We start from the raw sequence: 6,925 nt of genomic DNA, 5'->3' as shown, positions 1-6,925 counted from the left end.
GAGGGGTATAGGGATCCAGAAGCAGGCGGGAGGCAGGGGCAGCGAGGAGAGGCCGCAGAAGCAATGGGATTCCCCACGGTCCCTGCCCTCTCCCGCCCTCACACCTCCTTCCTCTGCTTCAGGCCCAGATAGATACGGACAAGGGTGGCTAGGTCGGCAACTATGCAAAGCTTTCTGCCCACACTTCTGGCCAAGTCCTCCCTCAGGGTGTTGAAAGGCCCTGGAAGTCCCTTACTGTTTACGGAGGGAGTGTGGGCTGATATCCTGGGAACAGAGTCCACAGACCTCCTGTGTTGGAAAGCACTGTGGGGTCAGAGCTCCTTTCCAGCTGCTCTCTCCCAGAGTGCCCCGGGCCAGTCGCTCTCCCTCTGTGCACCTGGGAAACGAGAGGACCTTGCTGCATGGTTTCCTCCACCTCTGACAGTTTGGACATGTGCAGGCAGCCTTGTGTTCCTTGGGGAAGGCTCCAGAATGTCTCCTCAGAGTTGTGCGACATCTGCTGGATGTATGATCTGACCTCCCTTCTGCGTGTTCTCAGCTATGAGGGACAGGTTGGAAATGGAGATCTTCCGCAGCTACAAAGATGGCAGGTAGGTGTTGGATGTGTAACAAAGTATACAGTGGGATTGGACCTCCGCATGGCTTTTTCTTTAAAACTGAGAAGAATGACTATTTTGAAAGAGTCATTTTGCAGGCAGACTAAATGTCTGTTTTGCAAGGGGCCATGCAGCACTCCCATTGGTAGGGCAGAAGTGGTAAGACCTGCTCTCTCTGGGCTGAGTGTGTGCCATGGAGATTCCTGGGGAACTGGGCAAGGTAAAGGGAGTCAGCTAGATGGAGGTTGCTGCAAGAGGACCCTGACGCTGGAAGATGTCTGGGAGCTGGGAGAAGCCACATAACAGGGACTCTTCACAAAGGCTGAGCCTGAGCTCTGTGAGGAGATGTATGGAACAGCAACGAGGGAGGGATGTATCTTCATGGAGTAATGGGTCAAGGGAAGAGTCAGGTCTCCAGCCTAGCCATTGGCAGAGAGATGCCCTCATAAGGACACTGGGCGGAAGGGGCAGCAGTGCTGGAGCTGCAGATGAGTGAGGAGGCCCTGGAAGATTGTTGGAGGCTTGGCTCTAGAGGCAGCAGAGATGACCTCTGGAAACTTCCTGGAGACATCCCGGGAGCAGACCTGCAGAGCACCTGGAGTCTGTGCATTGGGAGGGCAAGGGCTTGGGGAGAACAAGAAGTGGTCTTTCCTTTACAGCTGGGGGCTGCAGAGACCCCAGGCATGAGGGCTGCTCCTCACAGTGCTTACCCTGCTGTTCACAGACAGACTGCACAGGACAGGGCGAGAGCTGATCAGGACTGCACAAAGCACAGGGCCCAGTGCTGCGGGGAGCGTTTATGGAACTGCTGCAGGATTATCATCTTTGCTGATGATCCATCATGGGAATGTTTTCATGAACTGTGGCCCAACTTACCTGGATCCGTTTGTTAACTTCTGCTTGATAACCAGGTACCACTGTCCAGGCCTATCCCTCCCATTTGTGGGGTTCAGGACAAGAGGGCAAATGGAAGCCTACATACTTAAACATTATAAATACAGCTAACATAACAATGTGAATTATCTAATATCTCAAAATGTTCTTATCCACCATATATACAGGCACTGTGAATATGGCACTAATTAACGAGAGCTTCTGGAAGCACATATTGGAACATGAAGAGAAGCAAGAAAGTGAATGCTCAGCACTTCTGGGGAATTATATTCTGTTATGCAAGACTCTCTTGCACTCATGCTGTCTGAGAGGAAGGGTTGGGCAAGTTCATTTGCCTTACTGTAAGCACGCTGCTCACCACCAATGCCACACCTTCCCAGCAACAGTCACCTTTGTTTTGAGGTTTTAGAGCAAAAGGTGAGGAGATGGGTTTTCCTGGCCTCTAAGTGGTCCTCACCAAGAGGGTGGATGTGTAGGATGTTTTGTGTTTGTGTTTTTAATATGTGGGGTGCTTGAAGGCACGGGGTCCCCTTGTTGGGCCAAAATTGTTTTATTTCATTTTATTTATATTTGGACCTTACATACAGAGATTTCAGTTGAGCATACACCTCAGTTCATGATACAGTATAATCTTTGGTCTATCCAAGGGCCTCTTAGCCTTAGATGTGAAATTCAGGATGTTTTTAAGAGAACTACCAAATTAGACTAAATGTACTGCTAAGATGATGGTTCTCAACTATTCTGAGAAACCTGTCTTTAAATTAGTTTTAAGATAGATATGGCTTAGTTCTTGGATATTTTATCACAAAAAAGTTCAGGTTCTTTCTCTAATATCAGTTTATAACCTATGAGGGACAGAAGGGCCAATAGCATTGGATGCAGATAAGTGTTTAGAGTCGAGGTGTCCAAATTTCACATGAGAATACAGGGGACCAAGGAAGAGGTGCTAAACTTGTGGGCTGGGCTGCCTGGATGTGAGACGCATGCAGTACAGTCGTCCTGCCTCCGCATCACTGACTTGTCCAGCCTGGCTGTCCCTGGCAGTCAGCCACTTCCCATCTCCCTGGCTGGGCTGCCCTCCAGCACCTGTGCTTCCTGCCCGTAGCTGTCCATTCAGCCATTGTAGCTGGCAGCACTCAAGTCTTGACAATGCTTCCAGTGTCTCTTCAAATCCCAGGACCTGTCTGTGCAGGTCAGCTAACAACAAAGGCTCTGCTTAAGGAAAAGCCCCCTTGGCTGTCAGTCAAGGCAGTGCTGAAGGGAGCCGTGGCTGAGAGCACCACAGCAAGCTGACCCTGGGAGTGTGCCACTCAGCTCCCAAAGAGGGAACCTGTCCCAGTGGGCAGGGAGTTGAGAGCCTCCAGCTGCAGCGCCAGTGGGGGTCTGTTGCTGTGCTGGAGCTGAGCTCACACTTTCCTGGGCAGCAGCAGCCAGGGACTGTGAGCAGCAGACACCCCAAGGACTCCTGGACAGCAGCAGCCTGGGACTGTGCGCAGCAGGGCACGTGGGCCTGACCATGTCTGCCCAGCACGGGACTCCCGAATGGGCGGTCTTTGTTCTAGAGCTCCCAACTGGGATGGCCAGCATTTGCTTGGGCACTATACTGCTCTGAGACTCTTCCTCCTTAATTCTCTTTCCTTCCCCATGTCCTTTCTTGGGGCTCAGAACAGCATTGCGTCCCAAGGCTCCCCCTGCCTGCTCCTGCTCCTTCTGCCCCTTCCTCCTTGGTCGTCTCACCCAGTAAATCCCTGGCACTGCCCACTCCGTCTTGGCATCTGCTTCCTGGAGGGTCTGAGCTTGTGAGAATATCTATGTTAGGAAAACCACATGTGGCTTTCCAGCTGTTGGCAGAGAGGAAAAAATGGTTTGAGGGTAGGAGAGCCAACAGTAACCTGCCTAGAGCCACTTGCCTCTAACAGCAAGGCTTGAGCAGGAGGTGAAATGGGCGAAGCTGTGGTCCCCTTGCTTTCCGGACTTCCTTAAGTCTAGCCTCTGTTCTGTACAAGGTACAGGGAGCCTGGGATCCCGGCTTGGCCCTCCCCTCCTCCTTTTGGCCATTATCTCCTCCCTGCACTGCAAGGTCTTTCTATAGGTGGAGTGGAGTGGAGTGCAGTAGAGAAGCCAGTTCCTCTCTTCATTTGGCCAGGTACCCTGTCTGTCTTGTTTAGAATTGATTCCCTAGAACCAAAAATAGTATCTAAAACATAACAGCCAGTCCGTGATGTTGGCTGAATGACTAAACAAGTGAGTAAAGGCGGGTGGACCTTATTTTGATGCTTCTGGTGGTTATAAAAGTGAACCAAGAAATAAAAGTTATCTCAACAGATTAGTATTATAGCCAAAAAACACGGTCAGGTGATCCCAGAGCCACCTTTCTCATGAGTACGGTTCCTGTGGTGTCTGTTTACCCCCTCACTCCATGAGCAATCTCTCACTCCCAAATGTCTGCCCTGGGCTGAAGATCCCATTCTTGTGGTCAAGACACCCCTTACCCCCTGCATCCAGACATCCCCACGTGGCTGAAGCCAGCCCTCTCTCTGTTGGCCACCGTGTTTCGGGTGCCCTGAGATCACTCCTACCTCAGGAGAGCCTGTGGGATGACATTCCAAAGAGTACTCCTCCCAGCTTCTTTCATTTAAATAATTTACAGCCCTCTTCCTCCCTAGGTCCTGGAAGAAGTTTCCCTTCATGGGAAGTCCTTCAGAAGGTGATCTGAGCCTGGCTTTGGTGATGCACACTCAGACTTTAAAAGCCATTCTCTCTCAATTATCTCAGGCATTAAGCACACTAGCAGGTAATTATTTGTCTAAACCCAGAGGGAAAACAATAACCATCTCAAGAGCTGAGTTTGGTTCAAGACTCACTGGGCTTTCACAGAGTGCAGGAGAGAGGGCTCTGTCTACTCATGTCTTCACTGAGGACCAAAGCAGAGACAATGGGTTGAACAAGCAGTAAGCATTCTGTACGCTGGTTGTGGCTGAGCAGTGGCTCCCTTAAAAAGTAGGGCTGGTTCACTCTTGTGGACTATGCTATATGTGTGCACAGAGGCTGAGCTCCGGATAAAGTCCTGTTGTTCCCTTCCTCCTTGGCCACCTCAAGGTCCCAGGCCAATTAAAAGTCAAGTTGCCATCCCAGAGATGAGTCCTTTCAACAAAAGAGTCTCTTTCCATCTGAGTCTCAGTCAGTCACTTTCTCTGTCTTCCTATGAATTTCTATTATATTCATATAATATAAAAGAAAACATTATATTATATGGCAGGAAATTTCTCCAAGGTCAAGGTGGGAAAGAGTATGTTCATTCAATCATTTATTCATCCAACAAGCTTTCATGACATGTGTACCATGTGCCACGAATTGTTCTAAAAGCTGAGGATATATCAGGGAACAAAACAGATAAGGTCCCTGCTCTCACAGAGCTTATGCTTTAGTGGAGAGGAAAAGACTAAAAACAACCTGCAAATAAATGAGCAACAATTTCCAATCATGATGAATTCCAGTAAGACCATCAAACGGACAATGTGAGGAGAGGATGGACTCTTACTGGGCAGGGACGTAAGCTGGAGACAGGATTGCTAATTTGGATTAGTGGTCAGGAAAAAGATCACCAAGAGGTGCCACTTGAGCTAATACCTGAACAACCCCAAGAAGCCAGCCATACAAAGGCCGAGCGGTTGAGTGTTTGGGTAGACAGAAGAGAAGAGCGAAGGCTCTAAGATGGGGATGGGTAGGCGCGTTTGAGAAATCAAAAGAAAGTCCAAGTGGCTGAAGTACAATGAAGTTGGGGTGAGCAGGGGAGAAAGAGGTCATAGAAGTAGATTGTGTGGTGAAAATAACCAACCTGTCATCCTAACGAAACTAACAGTTCTGCACCCACCTCAATCTCTAGCACCTGACACTTGGTGCCTGTTGGTGCGGGGATCACCGATTGGTAGCAGGCTGTGGGACCTGAGCAAACTTTGGTCATTGCCAGAGTCACACATATATGCAGGTGTATTTAGAATCCTTCATTCCCACCAAGCTTCTGGTTGGTCTCTTCCGTATTTTACTCTTATCTTGGCAAAGTCAACAGAAGTTGCTTTGCAAACTCTGCATTCCAAGCCAAATACAGAATTCCCATTTAAACAAGTTGTGTTATATGAGAGGGAAGTAGTTAGTTCTCTAGGCTTTCCAGTGATAACCTTTGACTTCCATGTTAACTCTCTTGCTATGTAGCATTGGGCTACAGACCAAATCCAATTCAAAGAATTATCACCAAAGCTTCTCACTGATCAATGAGGGCTTTGTAGAGTTTTTGCAGCACCTCCACTCACTTTTTTTTAATGATGTCTTCTTCTAATTTCTTTTGATGGTCAGAGTCAGAAGAGTCACTTGACATTCTTGCTTCCTACCCAGTGAAGAAATCTCAGTGCTGACATTCTCGTCAGGCCAGCATCCATCCTTGACTGGGTTGTCCCTCGAATGCAGAATTCTCCTCCATCTAAAGGAGGTGGTCCCCTTGTTGGACAACTTTAGTTATTAGAAAACTCATCTGCCCGTTGGGTGGACATTTGTCTTCCAGGAGCATTCTTCGGCATGCTATATGAAGAGAGTTATCTTGTAGTAGTAGAGTCTTTTCTTCTCAGGATTACATTACCAGTTCCTCAGCTGCTTTCCTCAGTGAAGCTTCTAGATCCTTCAAAGACCTCAGATACACTTGTGACAGTTAGGACTCTTTTGATAACAGATGACTAAAAATCTAAATCAAACTGATTTAAGCTGAAAATACTTATTTATTGGTCGTGTATTTTAAGAGTCCAGGAAGTGCTCCAGGACTGTCTTGGTCCAGGGGCTGGCTTCTCCCTGTCAGCCCACAGGTGCAGCCTTCCTTTGAGTTGGGTTCATTCTAGTGCCCCATAGGGTAGCCCTCAGAACCCCAGGCTCACATCAGAGCTTAAAAATGATGCTCAGACTGGCTGGTCCTGATCACAATCCTCCTGTAGAGCAGAGGCAGGGATTAATGGCAGTAGGAACAGGTCACTGAACATGGAGGAGAGGTGGTCCCCCAGAAGAGAAGTGGGGTACAGCTACCTGGAGAAAAAAGTGAATAGATGTTTAGGGCAAAACAACAATATTCCAACTGAATCACAGATTTAAAAGTGACCAATATATCCCATTTCATCTGCCTGGAGTATAATTTCATTTTGCAGCATTCCAGTTAAAGCCCTCCAGCCCCCAGTCTCAATTCATCTTTTCTTTCTTCCTGGGGTCTACCCTGCCTGCCCAACAGAGAAGTGTCCAGGGTGTTAATTAGTGTCTACTTGTGTTTCATCCTGCCGCATGGTGGGAGTAGAACTCAGACTGACCCCAGAAGCCAGGTGTTGGGCATCACAGCTGATGGCTCTGAGGTCCCTAGAGACTTCTGCTCTGCTGCTGTGGCCCTCACCATAGAAGGGCAT

At 48.6% G+C, this 6,925-nt stretch overlaps 1 long non-coding RNA gene across 1 annotated transcript; it reads left to right on the top strand.

Annotated features, from left to right (window-relative positions):
* Window positions 1-322: 322 nt before the first annotated feature.
* LOC108407531 (uncharacterized) lies at window positions 323-4,804 on the top strand. Its single transcript, XR_001855766.3, has 3 exons — window positions 323-590; window positions 1,321-1,507; window positions 1,658-4,804. It is a non-coding gene; the product is annotated as an uncharacterized lncRNA (long non-coding RNA).
* The last annotated feature ends 2,121 nt before the right edge of the window (window positions 4,805-6,925 follow it).

Source organism: Manis javanica, chromosome 3 (assembly GCF_040802235.1).
Source record: "Manis javanica isolate MJ-LG chromosome 3, MJ_LKY, whole genome shotgun sequence".
Classification (NCBI taxonomy): domain Eukaryota; kingdom Metazoa; phylum Chordata; class Mammalia; order Pholidota; family Manidae; genus Manis; species Manis javanica.
Note: the sequence above shows the minus strand (reverse complement) of the source record. Positions and strands in the feature narration are given on the sequence as shown.